A 16,071-nucleotide genomic window follows, 5' to 3' on the forward strand; every position below is an offset into this window, starting at 1 on the left:
ACAACCTCCCACTTAAAGTCCAATGTGGTACTTTAAGTGTGAGAGAAGCTACTATACAAGCTAATATACAAGAGATGTAGAGAAGTGATGTACTACCCTACACCTAATTGCTTGCGAAAATGCGCAAATCTCTCTGAGGGAAGTCCTTTTGTAAGTAGATCAGCAGGATTTTCTGTGGTGTGAACTTTGACAAGATGAAGTTGCTTATCCTCGAGCATTTCCCTGATGATATGATACCTCACATCCACATGCTTTGTCTTTGAGTGATAAACTGGATTGCGAGCCAATTGTATAGCACTTTGACTATCACAATATAACACAGGCATCTCTTCTTTGATTCCCAAGTCTGTTACTAGTCGATTAATCCAAATTTATTCTTTGCATGCCTCTGATGCTACAACATATTCAGCCTCTGTAGTAGACTGAGTAACACAATCTTGTAATCTAGAACGCCATGATACTGCTCCACCAGCCAATGTAAATACATACCCTGACGTAGACCTTCGGTTGTCTAAGTCACCTGCATAATCTGAGTCTGTAAAACCCTTTACACTTAGCTCCTGACTCCCATAGCATATACGCATACTCTTTGTAGCTTTCAGGTATCTCAATATTCCTTTCACTGCCTCCCAATGTTTCTTGCCTGGGTTTGACATGTATCGACTTACCACTCCCAATGCAAATGTAATGTCTGGGCGAGTAGCAATCATTGCATACATCAAACTACCCACTGCAGACGCATATGGAGTCTTATCCATTTCAGCCTGTTCTTCCTCAGACACAGGACAACCTTGTTTGCTAAGTTTCATATATGGTGGCAATGGAACACTCAGTGCCTTTCCCTTCTCCATATTGAAACGTTGCAAAACCTTGTCAATATACTCTGTTTGAGATAACCAAATCAACTTCTTTGATCTGTCTCTCTCAATGCGCATACCAAGTATATGACTTGCCTAACCCATGTCTTTCATGTCAAACGATTTTGCCATCTTTGACTTCAAAGCTGAAATTTCTTCGAAGTGCTTGCCAGCAATCAACATGTCATCCACATACAAAATAAGGATCATCCAACTACCATCCTTAGCCTTCTTTGTATATAGACAGTGATCAAACTCACTGCGTTTGTAGCCTTGAGAAAGCATAAACTTGTGAAATTTATGGTACCATGCCCTCGGTGATTGTTTTAAGCCATAAAGACTCTTTAACAACTGGCATACCCAATCTTCCTTGACTTTCTCAACAAACCCTTCTGGCTGCTGCATGTAAATTTCCACATCTAAATCACCATTCAAGAACGCTGTCTTGACATCCATTTGGTGCAACACCAAATCTAATATGGCAACCAATGCAAGAAAGCATCTCAATGTAGTCATCTTGACCACCGGAGAGAAGACTTCATCAAAGTCAATGCCTTGTTCTTGCTTAAAGCCCTTGGCAACAAGCCTTGCTTTGTACTTTGGCTGACTATCATGAGCGGTGATCTTATACCTGTAAACCCATTTACAAGGTAGAGCCTTTTTGCCCCGTGGTAATTTAACTAGCTTCCATGTCTGGTTTTTATGCAGAGCTGTCATCTCTGACTGCATGGCCAATTGCCAATTCCCGGAGTCCTTCATTTGCACTGCTTCCTTGTAACATGAAGGCTCATTGCAATCAGTCAACATGACATAGTTCATAGATGGAACAAACCTATCAAGAGGTCGCGTGACACGTCCAGATCTACGCACAATAGGTGGCTCAGGCTCAGCCACAACCTGTGGTTCCACTCTATCCTGTCCTTGCTCCTCTTGAGCCCTGAAATTTTTTCTTGCACGTGCAGGTTCATCTTCTTGGAAGACAACTCTTCTAATCTCCTCAACCCTCTCTGGTTTAGAATGATATTTGGATTCATTAAAGTGAACATCATTGCTGCGGACAGCTTTTCTGGATTCGGGATCCCAAAGTCTGTACCCCATCTCACCAGAATTACCATAGCCTAGAAAGATGCACTTTCTACTCTTTGGCTCAAGTTTGTTTCTAAATTCCTTTGCAACGTGAGTATATGCCTCATAGCCAAAGACTCTGAGATGCTTGTATGAGGGCACCTTGCCTGACCATACCATCTCTGGCACTAAATCCTTCTGCAAAACCTTGCTAGGAGATCTATTTACAAGATGAACAGCTGTTGATACAGCTTCAGCCCAAAACCCATTTGGCAGCTGTGCATTAGACAACATACTTCTGACCTTCTCTTGTATGGTCCTATTCATCCTCTCAGCAACACCATTTTGAGGAGGATTGTAAGGAGCAGTAAGTTCACGTTTTATACCTTTTGACTCACAAAAGTCCTGAAAGGCCTTTGAAACATACTCTCCACCATTGTCAGTGCGTAAGCATTTAAGCTTCTTGCCACTCTGATTCTCCACAAGTGTCACAAACGTTTTGAAAACACTAAACGCTTCATTCTTGTGCTTGAGAAAGTAAACCCATACTTTTCTCGAGTAATCATCTATAAATGTCATAAAGTAAGAAGCTCCCCCTAGAGATAGGTTAGGCATAGGTCCACACAAATCACTATGAACAAGTGCTAACTGTGTATCTCTTCTACTGCTTCTATGCTTATGTGGCTGCTGTGTTTGCTTACCATACAGACAATGTTCACAGAATTCAAAATCATTAAATGAAAATCCAGGCAAATAACTAGAACGAGACAAGATTTCCAATCCCTTCTTGGACATATGTCCTAACCGGCAATGCCAGAAACAAATGTTCGGCTGCTCGGTTACATTGATTACATTTTTAGAGACATTTGATACATAAATCATGTAAAGTCCTCCAGACTTTACTCCATGTGCTACTGTCATAGAACCCTTGGATATCTTCCACATGTTCTGTCCAAAAGTGGTGACGTAGCCAGCATCAACAAGTAAACCTGTGCTGATCAAGCTCTTTGTAATTGCGGGAACATGTCTCACATTCTTCAGCATGAAAGAAGAGCCATTCTGAAACTTCAATTGAACATCTCCAACACCTAAGATCTCACATGTCTGCCCATTGCCTAGCCGAACATGATCTTTAGTGGTCACATAAGAAGTAAACCACTCCTTGTTTGGAGACACATGAAGTGATGCCCCTGAGTCTATAATCCAGTCACTCAGTGCATTTCCATCAGATGCTGTAAGAAGAGCTGAGTCCATTGTATTCTTCAGGAAGTAGATGTCTCCTGACACTAGACTGTCATACTCTGCAACAGTGTTTGTCACATTTATTTCTTGAATCTTCACTGAGGACTTGTTCTTCTCACTATGGTCTTCAGCTTTCTCTTTGCCTTTTTCTGCTTTCCATTCTCTGCAGTCTCTTTTCATGTGACCCTTCTTGCCACAATGGTAGCATTCTATGTCACTCTTGCCTTTAGCACTGCGGGACTTGCTATGAGACTGATTCCTCTTTCCACATTTGTACTTTTCTTTGGTCCTTCCCCTGACAACTAAGGCTGTTCCTTTGCCTTTGTCCATTGTCTTTCTATTGGTTTCTTCAGTAAGCAGACTTCCTTCTACACCTGCTATGTTCAAACCATCTGGAGGTGCAGAATTACTCAAAGCTGTGCGAAAAGTGTCCCAACTTTCCGGCAATGTGATCAACAGGAACATAGCTCTAACAGGTTCATCAAACTTGACACCTTGAGCTGACAACTGATTGTAGATGGTGTTGAATTCATTCAGATGATTGGACATAGGTGTCCCTTCTTTCATCTTCAAGTCAACAAGCTTCTTAAGCCAGTATACCTGTGAAGCTGCACTCTGCTTCTCATAAAGATCACTCAAGTTTAACCATGCTTGATAACCCAACATCTCGTCTGCTACATTGAAGTAAACGCTTTCTGCCAAAGTCAGCATAATGGTAGAAAGTGCCAACTCATCCATTTCGCTCCATTCATCTTCGTCCATATCTTCTGGTTTTATCCCCTTGAGCTTTATAGGTTTTATCTGCTTCTTTTGTACCAACACGTGCAAAATCTGCTTCTTCCACAATGGAAAATTGGTTCCATCCAGCTTCTTGATATTGTAAAGAGCAGTGTCCTGTGATCCAGCCATAGCTACGCTTCACAGTGGTTTACTTTCGTGGGAAAAATTCGGCAAAGTTTCCCCTGTAAACTGACCTCTGAACCAATATCAACCTGTCAAATGAACCAAGAAAGATTCAGATTCTGCATAAATTTCGGCAGAGTCTCCTTTGTAAAATGGCTCTGGTGTACTAAAAACAGACCAAAAACAGCTCAAAAAACCACTGTCTCTCTAACACTGTAAGCTGTGGGTAAACCTATCCTGCACCTGTACTATCTCTGACTGTCCTGTCACTGTCCTGTAAGCATAGACTACGACACTGCCTCAACGGCAGTAAAGCAAAGATGCAATCCCAACTGTCTAACTCATAGTCAATACATCCTAGCTGCCTATCTAAGGGTGCTCGAGGGATTGCTCCAAGACCTGTATCACCGAAAGGATCTCAACATTCGAGAATCCCCCAGCTCAATAAAACCTCACTCGACCCTCAACAAAGGCTGTAGTAAATCTGACAGTACATAGACTTCCCACAAAGTCATACATCCACAAATTTCCCACTGTATGCTGTAACCGCTGTGGCGGTTGTTTGCTGCGTGACTCACAGCCAGCAAACCCTCAACAGACATACATCATCTCTGACAATACATCGCATGTGGAAGTACCTGCAATGTCAGGATGAAATCTGGAATATCAAGCAGCAAACACAAGCTACCTGATGAACTAGTGGATGTCGCCTATAGTCTGTGTGTAGATGCGCTCGTGTCGTATGTGACACGCCTCCAAGAACTGTGAGCCGTCCTTCGATATGTAGACATCCACAAATCAACACTCTGGGAGTGTCGATATCCTCAGAACCTGCAGTCATAGGCCGAAAAACCCCAAATTTGCAGAGTTGGATGTGCACCCGTCGAGACCACGTAGTCGAAAATGACCTGCGCAGACCTTTGTCGAAGCCGAACGGTGGCCGAGATGTCCTCAGAATGAAATTCTGACAACACCAATTCCTTTGGGCTCTCCCACGAGATTTGGGGCCGTGTCTTTGCCTGTCGAATTTCACTCCAATCTGAGATGGTGACTCTAGCCTCTTGCAGTGCTGCCCCGAGCCTCGATCTGAGCTCTGATACAAATTGAACGAGTACGAGCGGAAGTGTGACGCGAGAGAGAGTGCGAGAAGAAGAGCACGATGATATGGTGAACTCGCTCTACTGTAATGTGTAGAGCATAGTGAGTTCTTATTAGGTTTTTACAAAAGAATATGTGTACATACCTGGCGGCCCGCCCACTTACCTGGGCGACCACATTGGGCTTTATACCCCAACATTTACTATTTGCGCACATCGACCAACTGCTTCCTGATAACTTGGATACTTGCTGAGCCATCCATCCCATCTTCTGTCTGCTAAGGTTTCCATCAATGCATGCTTCAACTCTTGTAAAGCAGCAAGAACATAGTATGCCGTAGCAAACCTTGTCGTGCAAAATATTTGCAAAGCTTTATTTGGTGACTTGGTTCGAAAAAGAGCATACGAAAATTGATGCTCTCTAATGAATTTCACCACATGATTTGCATCCAATAAAGTTTGCTTCACACATGCCATTTTACCAATATCTTTTAAAAGAAAATTTAAAGTGTGAGCTGCACATGGTACCCAAGAAATCTCCGAATACTTGACTTGAATAGCTCTTCCTGCTCCTTTGTAGTTGGCCGCATTATTTGTGACAATAGCAGTCACATTCTTTGGTCCACCTGCCTTTGCAATTGCACGCTCATACACCCCTGCTAGGTAGGTGATAGTCTTCTCTTTCAATGAGTTGTCAATTGCTTCCACGAACATAGCCCCTCTAGGGTTAATAAGCATTGCATTGATTAAAGGTGTTTTCTGACAGTTAGTCCATCCATCCAATGCTATGGTGCATCCATATGCTGGAACAATTTTAGAACTGTGCATTTGACTTTATCAAGATATTCAGTTCGCATCTTGTTATAGTCACGAAGCAAAAATCCTTTTTTGGCTGTACTCATCAAAGCATCTTGAAATATTGGATTGCGCATAGCATTGAACGATATGCCACACGCAACAAATGCTTGTGTCCATTTTAAATGCAACTGAAGCAACCATTGTTTACCTAATGCTTCAGGCATTGTCTGTCCATTGGATGACGCTTTGCCGGATTTGCTTTTGCTAGGAACTCCTCCTGATGTAGAAGCATGTCCATGAAGAGGGTTCAATTGAGAACTTTGATCGTTTACTTGAGTGGAACACACCTCTTCTGTTGCCTCATTGCATACAGATGGTTCAATATTCGCATGAATATCTTTAGAAACATCACCTTTATGTTTAGCTGCAAGAATCAACTTTACTTTGCGAGAATACATGGCAAATTTTTCATGAATATCTTTTGGTGGTGCCCCGCACTTTTCAACATTGCCAGGGACTTTAAATAAATGCTCTTTAATTCTGGTTGCATTACCACTAAACTCGTGGCCACAAGATTTACATTTAAGTGGAGATGTATTTTCCCCAGCTTTCAACTCATGCACATAACTCCACTCTTGTCCTTTCACCATGATGCACAAAAGTAATTTTCTAGTAAAAACAAAGTCAATGATTATTTTCATAATCAAAATCAATTAAAACATTAAATTAATTTAACTAACAATGATTGAACGAAATTAAAATAATTAAAAACAATGATTGAACAAAAATACAATAATAAAAAACAATACCATTGGATTACATATAAATTGCATGGATTTATCTAAAGTGCAAGCTTGTAGCTTTAACACATTACGATAATCAATAATTACAATTAAATCAAGTATTAAAATGATTATCATTATAAATTGCTATACATACAAGAGCTATAAGTGACATTTTTAAATGTCCAAACGATAATCACTTACAATACTTCATAATTATCGTATCTATGTAAAGTGCGAACAAAAAGTTCGTACACTTTACCATAGATTTTTAAGCTATTATCTATCTACAATGCGAGCATGTGTATGCTCTCACACAGTACGGTAGATTTGAAGTCCAAATAAAGATAAGAGAATATCAATATTTTTGGACATGTTTTTCCTAAATTTTTACTCTAGTGAGAGCATAGCAGTGTGAATAGCTCTACACAAAACGTAAAAATATAATTTTGTTTCATTATATGCATTTTGAAGTGAGAGAAAATCTCTACACATTAAAATCAAACTTTAAATTACATAAAATTAAATTTTATGTAATTATAATTAAACTAATTATCTCATGTGAGAGTACACTCTACACACAACGATAATATCTTACTTTTTTTTTAGTAGTCACTTTCAAGTGTCAATTAATTGAACACATTGACAAGTGATTCTTATAATTACAGTTTGTATCAGGTGAGAGATTAAACTCTTCACAAAATACAAACTTTCAACTATTTACTAAGTTTTTCAAAACAAATTCATATATTTGAATCACAAAACTTAAAATTCTATTGAATTTTAATTTTTATTAAATTCAAATTGTTTTATTTTTTTACAAATTACTTTTTTTGATCGTTTGGTGAGAGTACTCACATGGAAAACACTGACTGTGAAAGCTGGTGTGAGGCCTGTCGCGTGCTGCTATATATACTAACATATTCGATCGTTATAATTTTTGATCGAAAATAATTTCGTTCAAAAATAATTTCAATCGAAAAATTAAGAAGTTATACGATTAGCCATTTATGCTGATGTGGCACCGTATAATACGGACGTATAATTTAGATAAACGAATAATACGCCCATTATTCGCGTATTATACGTCTCTCGAATAACGAATAATGCAACTTAGATCTTGTTCCTAGATTTTCAAAGAGACCTTTCCAAAAATTACTGGTCATTCTAGGATCTCTATCTAACACGATGGATGTGGGTAATCCATGGTGCTTGAAAATCTGAGATATGAAGAGAGTTGCCATTTGATGTGCCGTAATAGTCTTTTTGATAGGAATAAAATGTGCTTGCTTGCTAAACCTGTCAACTATTGTCCATATTCCTGTATTCCCATGGATAGACTTGGGTAATTCAAAGATGACATCCATGGATATACTCTCCCATGGTGAATTTGGGATAGGTAATGGCTGGAGTAATCCAGGTTGCTTCCCTCTATCATACTTGGTCTTTTGGCATACTACACATTTTGAAACATACTCTTGTATGTCCACTTTCATGGTAGGCCAATAGAAGTACGTCTCTACTCCTCGGAGAGTAGGTTGAATACCTCTATGCCCCGCATATGGAGGGGCATGGGATTCATACATAACTTTCTCACGAAGGGAATGGGTAACACATAGCCTATTGCGGTGGAGAAGATAACCATCCTGAAAGGTGAATGGTTACTCTTTCTTCCCCAAAGCAAGGGCTGACATTATGTCTCTAAAGTTAGGGTCAGTAGCATACTCATCTATCATATAGGATAGATCATTGTGAGTAGCTATAGACACCACATTAGCTTTTGGTCTTCGTGAAAGTGCATCGGCCACTTGATTGTGCTTACCAGCTATGTGAGCAATATGAAAATTAAATTGCAAAAGAAAATTTGCCCACCTCATTTGTTTGTCGGAAAGCTTGGCTTGCGTCATGAAATACTTGAGACTTTGGTGGTCCGTTTGTAGGATAAATGGAGTCCCCAATAGGTAGTGTTTCCATGTGTCTAGGGCATGTAGAACAACTAAAAGCTCTTTCTCATAAATGCCCAAGACTCGTTCATCAGTATTGATCCTTCGGCTCTCATATGCTATGGCATGCCCTTCTCGAAGAAAAACTGCTCCAAGGCAATCACCACAAGCATCACATTGGACCTCAAATGGCTTTGAGAGATCTGGAAGCACGAGGCTGGTTGGGAAGTAAGCTTCTCTTTGAGCTTATCAAAAGAATTTTGCTCCTGAGCAGTCCATACATACTTAACGTTATTCTTAGTTAAGTCGTGTAGTGGTCCTGCTACTTGAGAGAATTTTGCTATGAAGCATCTATAGTATGCACACATACCAATAAAGCTTCTTAGCTCATGTAGATTTCTTGGGTTAGGCCATGATTTTATTACCTCTAGCTTTGATGGATCCATACGGATACCATCGTGAGAGATAATATGACCTAGGTATTGAATCTCTTGAAGGAAGAATTCGCTTTTCTTTTGGTTGAGAAAAAGCTTGTTCTCCCTCAATGCTTGAAAAATCACTTGGAGATGTTGCTTATGTTCCTCCAAAGACTTGGAGTAGATGACGATATCATCAAAGAACACTCCAGTGAATTTGCGCTATGGTCTAAAAAGTTTCTCCATCAGACGATTGAACGTAGCTGGTGCATTAGTCAAGCCAAAAGGCATGACTAGATATTCATAAAGACCAAATGTTGTGCGAAACGCGGTTTTTAAGATATCTTCATCCACTATCCTTATTTGATGATAGCCACTCTTAAGGTCAATCCTACTGAAGTAGGTAGAGCCTTGTAGCTTATCAAATAGATCTTCTACCCGAGGCAAGGGAAATCTATTTTTGATAGTGATATGGTTTAGTGCTCGATAGTCCACACACATACGGTATGTACCATCTTTCTTTTGCACTAAAAGGACTGGAGAAGAAAAGGGAGAGGAACTAGGCCTCACCATACCTTTGTCTTCCAATTCCTATACTTGCCTCATGATCTCCTCTTGTTGAGCTTGTGAGACTCGATAAGGAGGTTTGTTAGGCGTTGAGCTTCCTGGAAGGAGCTCAATGCGATGGTCATCATCCCCTCGTGTTGGAGGTAAGTCCATGGGGATATCATCGATGAACACATCTTGGAATCCTTTTAGAAAATCAGACAAGTCTAACTCTTCTTGATTTCTACCATTGACATTTGATGAAACATTAGTATCTTTTAGAGACTCTTTGACAAAAATCATGTACGCAGAAACTCAGCTCTTCATTGACTTATCAAAAGCAAGAGGATTTACAAGTGGAATAGTGCGACCTAGCTCACTAGAATCTATATACATGTTCTTTCCCCTGTAGGTGAAGTAGATTCTCCTTTCATGGAACTTCATGTTGGTAGCCATGCGATCAAACCATGGTGCCCCTAGGATAGCATCCTCATGTTGGAGAGGAGAGATGAAGAAGTCTTCTTTGTCGACATAGCTTTGGACATGAAGCCTCAACTTCCCAATCAAGGGAGTAACGGAGGCTTGCTGTCCCTTGAAAGCTGCGTCAGCCATTACCATATCTCCCATCTCAAAAGCTTGATGCCCAACTTGGCGGCCAACTCCATTGATATGAAGTTGAGAGTAGAGCCAGGGTCAAACAAGATGAAGGCATCATGCTCTCTTATCTTTCCCCAAGCATAGGAAAGTGATGATCCTTTGCAATGAGCATCCTCTTTTGGAGCTTTGATGGTGGAAGCCCTAGGAGTCTCATTGCGAGTAGTCTTCTTGGTGCAAGAACGATAGCCATGTCCTTGCTCCCCACACTTGAAACACTTATGGTCCTTGGAAAAAGCTTCAAGCTCTTTAGGAGAGAGTTTATTTTTACCTTTGTAAACTCCCTTCTCCTTGGACCAATTGTTGTTGTTGTTGGAAGTGACTTGGGAAGTATTTTGAACATTGGTTTTACCCTTTGCATCATTTTTGTCTTTGTTTTCCATGGGCTTGACATTACGTCTAGCCCCTTGATGGAAATTTATGCGTGAAGAAACCATGGTGTGATGGATTACTTCACTAATAGTACCAGGCTATTGAGAGTTGATGTATTCGGCCATCTCTTCAGGTAATCCCGCACAGAATTGCTGCCTTTCTCGGCAAAGTCTATCTTTTGAAAGACAGTAGCCTTGAGATGTAAATCCCAAAACTTGTCTACGTACTTGTGGATAGACTCATGAGAGAGAAGCTTCAATCTGCGCCATTCGGTAAGCACTTTGTCTTTTGCATCGCTAGCAAGGAATTGCTTCATGATGGAAACTCGTAGAGTTTTCCATGTTTTTGGGGATTCACCACCATTGCCACGAAGGCTAGCCCACCATTGACGAGCTGATTTTTGGAAGTGCATAGCTACATGGCGTAGCTTGGAGGACTCTGTGAAGCCCTCGTCTCCAAAGGACGCATCAAATTGCTGGATGAAGGCCAACACTTTATCGGTAGCACCCAAGGTGCCATCATAGGTGAGAATAGAGATACTCTTTCCTCCCTCCTTGAACTTCTTTAGCTTTTGTGACCTTCGCCATGCAGGAAATGATTTGCGATGTCCTCCCCTCTTGTATTCTCTAGGAGAATAGCCATAACTTTCATTGGAAGAGGAGGAAGGTGAAGAAGAAGGAGAAGAGGGTGACCTCTTCCTAGCCCTTTTCTTCCTTTGTTTCCTCTCTTGCCTTTCACAGTGATGAGAAGAAGGACTATGTGTTGATCTTTTCCTCTTGGGAGGAGTGGGCGATCGTCTAGACCGCCGTCTTCGTGGAGCCACATCTTCAGAGGAACTTAAACTTTCATTGCTCTTGCTCTTTGGATTCCTCCTCTCGAATGGGAGAGAGTCTTCTTTTGGGGGTCTCTTCAAGAGGCCTCCTAAGCTCTCTCTCCTCTTGGAGATGAAGGGAAATTCCATAAGCACAAAGTTGTTGAGTAACTTCGGCTTGCAAAGCAAGGTTGCCCATAGCTTTCTGCAACCTAGTGACAAGATAATTCACAAACATGGGAGCATCATCATTAGCACCTTCATGTGCAAAATCAAAGCTATCAATGTTCATTCTACTCCTTGATTATTGTCAACCATGTTAACAAAATTTATGTATGTACTTAGTGTATGCTTTGGCAATTCAAAACCTTAGTTGCCACTTCTCTTAGCCTTTGAAAATCGACTCTTAAGTATCTACACCCACGGCTCGAAGTGGTTAATTATAGAGAGTAGAGGGGTAGTTCTAACATAGCAGAGTTGCCGAGGGCTAGCTCCTTTTGGACTTCTTATGGCTCAATAATCGTAAAGCCGTAGGAAAGTCTAAAAAGACTCCATTATTAAGTCCAAAGCTCCCGAGGTGTGCACCATCCCCCACATAATGGGCTCAACTCCACTTACCCTAATATAATTAACAACATCAACCATTTATAGGCTACTTAAGGACCTCTCTTCTTAAGCAAGAAAAGAGAAACCAAATGCTCTGATACCAATGTAATGGAATTGGCCTATTTAATATGAGAGTAGCGGAAATTAATGAGAGTACTTTTGAGAAATGACTTTGTGAGCATAGCGGGTGAACATAATTGAAGATAGCAACATAATCATAGCAATTGGTTAACTTGGCATGAGTAATACTTTTGCAAGAGAGAGAATTTAGAGAACATGAAAACAGTTGAGGACCTGATTTATGTGGAGCCGGTCCCCCCTCCAATAGGCACTTGTATTATGATTTCTCCCATTAAGAGAGACTTGTTACAATACAATCTTTGTGTTCCTTGTGACCTAGGTGATGCAATGAAGATGGAAAGATTCATGCATCACAAACATAACATAAACTTGAAGAAAGCTTTAACTATCCCAAACCTCATTCCCAAGACCTCAAACACCTTCGAAGGTGGAGAGAGCTAGTAGGGAATGAGAGTAGGGAAGAGGAAGAAGAAAAATTTCGTAGGAGAAAGAATTAGTTCCTCACTTATCATAACTCTTGTTGCTAGCATACATAATAGCATAGTAATGAAGAAGAAGGAGATGGAAAGCTTAAGTATTGAAGCATGGCTCTTGGTTGGATTTGCACTCCATAGCCAAGAGTGTTGGTGTAGGCTCTCAACCTCTACTTGCTTGGAGAAGGAGAGGGAGCTCTTGCACTTTGCATAGCACACAATGAGAGTGTTTGTGAGTGTGTGTGGGTGAGTATACCCCCTAAGAAACCCCCTAGCTTGCTTGGGTCGACCCCCCCTTGTAGCTCATGCTTGAAGCTCATTGGACCCCTCTAGGCCTAGCCAATCATAAGCAGGAGGCATTACAAGCAGCAAGGGTAGCCTTGAGACAAGTGTCCCCATTTCCCCTTTGAGAGAGAGGGCTAGATAAGTGAAAAATCAATTAATTAAATCTCCTAAATTATCATTGGACTCCTTGGGTGGCCAACCAATAGGCTTCATGCACACCATGAGGGCAACATGAGGAGGAACTTGACAAGTGTTCCTTTTGCTTTCTTTGTACCATGCATGCCTTGTGTGAGTGTGTGGGTGTTCTCTCTCATCCCCCCTCATGTAGGGCTCGCCCCCTCCTTGTAGGGATTGAATATTTGACTTTTTGACACCTCAAGCCCCTCATGCATAGGCCCATTTCCCACCACAAGCTTGGCCCAAAAGCACTTTAAGCTTGGGCTGGGTTCTCACCTCAAGTGCAACCCTAGCATCTCAAGCATGTCAAGCACCTCTAGCATCTCAAGCATCTCAAGCACCTCAATCATCAATCACCTTAGTCATCAATCATGACAAGCAGGACAAGCACCTTGAGTTGGGTCGGGTTCCCGCGCCTCAAGGTCAGCCCTAGCTTACCTAAGGTCAAAGGACTTTTACACACATTATTGGAGGTCTTTAATGAAGCTAACCCTAAGGTATTATGCTCCATTGGTTAGCCTTGGTCTTTGATAGACCACCTCTCATTTGGGCCCCTTTACCATTGGCCCCGTGTTGAGATAGATCTATAAGCACATGTCTATATCTTAACCCTTGTTCCCGTTTATTCTCCCACATTAAGTGATCAGTTTAACATGAGAGAATCATTTGGGATGGTTAGATATTAGATATTAGATTTTATGACACTCCCTCTCTCTCCATGTCTCTATATCTCTCTCTTATAGAGTCTCTCTTTCATACATACACACAACTATGTTACATTACAAGCACCTTATACCATGCACAGATTATATGGGAGAGATTTCAAGACCGTTCCCCAAATACATTCTTCCCTGCATGCATTCTTCTTTTAGTATGGTGTGGGCACCAATTGTGTGTCCTTGTTTTTGTGTCTTGTAGGAAAGTAGGTCCTCCCTCCATCTCATCCTCATGTCTTCTAGAAGTGCATCTTCTGCTATTCCTTTGTTTGATATGTGAAGAGGAAGCTTCCATGTGTGTATGAGTATGTCTCTATTGACTTAGACCTTTATTCATGAATTTTGAAATGTATATATATATATATATATATATATATATATATATATATATATATATATATATATATATATATAGATAGATAGATAGATAGATAGAGAGAGAGAGAGAGAGAGAGAGAGAGAGAGAGAGATAAACTTATACAAAACTTTTGGGGGGAGGGAGGAGAGGTGTAATCCACAGATGTAACAATATGTGAGTCTCTCTCTCTCTCTCTCTCTCTCTCTCTCTCTCTCTCTCTCTCAAATTGCATTAATAAACTTAGGTATAAGTAAATAGGGACAAAAAATTTGTGAAACTTGTTTGTATCGTACTTTGAATGTGAGAAGCTCTCAAAACTCTTTTGTTGTCTGAAGCAAAGAACAATTTTGCACTATAATGTAAAAACCACTTTATGTGCATGTTGCATGCTCTTTAGATTGTCTTGCTCTAAGAGCAACTTGTATATTACCACTATTTAATAATTTTTACTCTTAGACACAACAAAGAAAAGAGGCTACTCAATTGGTGGCCCTAAGTTGATTGAGTAAATTACAATACATATTTGTTACAAAAGCCATCAGCCTCAAACACTAGCTAGTTGCATTTGGAGCTTGGTCTTCTCCAATATGTATGATGAACCAATGATAGTGGTTAAGCTAGATGTGTGAAGAGCAACCAACAAAGCAAGGTCTTAGTTTAATTCAAGAGTCAAAATTAGAAGGGTTAAACTGTTAAAAAACAGTGAACATAAATAGTGCAACAAAAACATTCTAATTCCAATATTTTATCAACAACAACTCCATCCAATTCTCAACATATGATTGACAAATCCCAACACATTTAAAATACTCGATAAAGTAACAATTTGAAAAATATAGTGATCTTTCCTAAGGAGTCCGACTAAAGGACTCAAAGGTGCAACGTGCATTGAACATGCATGCAAGGTTCCCATTTGCGAGCTTACATTGATGGATGAACATATTATGGTTTACATCTAACAAATAATACACAAAAAGATATAGTAGATGTATTTGCATACTAGGTACAACTGTCCTTCTGCTGCTTGATCTGCAAAGCCTCTGCATGTACACATTGGTTTTGTGGCTATGTGCACTTCATACACCTCATCATGTACAAGCGAGCTTGAATCCCCACAATAAATCTCTCATGTTGTCTTTCTTTTTTGATCACAACATGTTCCTCAATATTAGCCTCCATAGATATTGTAGAGTCTATTTGTTTGGCTGCAGTAATTGAGATACCTGGACGATAGCACATGTTTGGTGACTCATTCACCAACCTCTTTTGAGCATTAAATCCTCCTTGCTCTGACATCTTCATTTTGGTTGGGGTCAAATCCGTCCCTTTTCCACAAGCCATGTGTTTGGCACTTGCCCTGGAGATTGGGTTATTGTGTTGCAGATTTGCCACGTGTGATCCACATTGTCACTGCAAAACCACATATATTAGGCTTTTGACCTCACTCATTTCCATCGTCCCAAGTTCTAATGCACCAAAATAATGGTGCTACAATACCCGTTCCAATATTTGACAAAGTTGGAATGAATGTAATGTCATCCGTATCCTGAAATAATATACGTTCATTATTGTAAAAAAAAAATGCTTCAAGATCTAGCCATCAGCAACATGGACACTACATCTACTTACTTCCATGTGAAAATTCCTCCACTACGGATAGCGAACATGCCATCACTCATCCACAATCCATTTGGGAAATATTTACATTTGAAACCTTGCCAGACGCTCACCAAGCATGGATCTGTCTATACATGGTTGTAACTTCCTCCTCACTTTGAGCACAACGCCACATTTCACAAAGCCTTTTGTGTTCATCTTAAAAGTTTTTGTTTATAAATTGGTTACTGTGAATAGTCAAGGTTTTTTCCTAGTGTAACAAACATGAGCAT

The sequence above is a fragment of the Adiantum capillus-veneris genome, chromosome 16 (genome assembly GCF_014529385.1).
Source record: "Adiantum capillus-veneris isolate H3 chromosome 16, ASM1452938v2, whole genome shotgun sequence".
In the NCBI taxonomy this organism is placed as follows: domain Eukaryota; kingdom Viridiplantae; phylum Streptophyta; class Polypodiopsida; order Polypodiales; family Pteridaceae; genus Adiantum; species Adiantum capillus-veneris.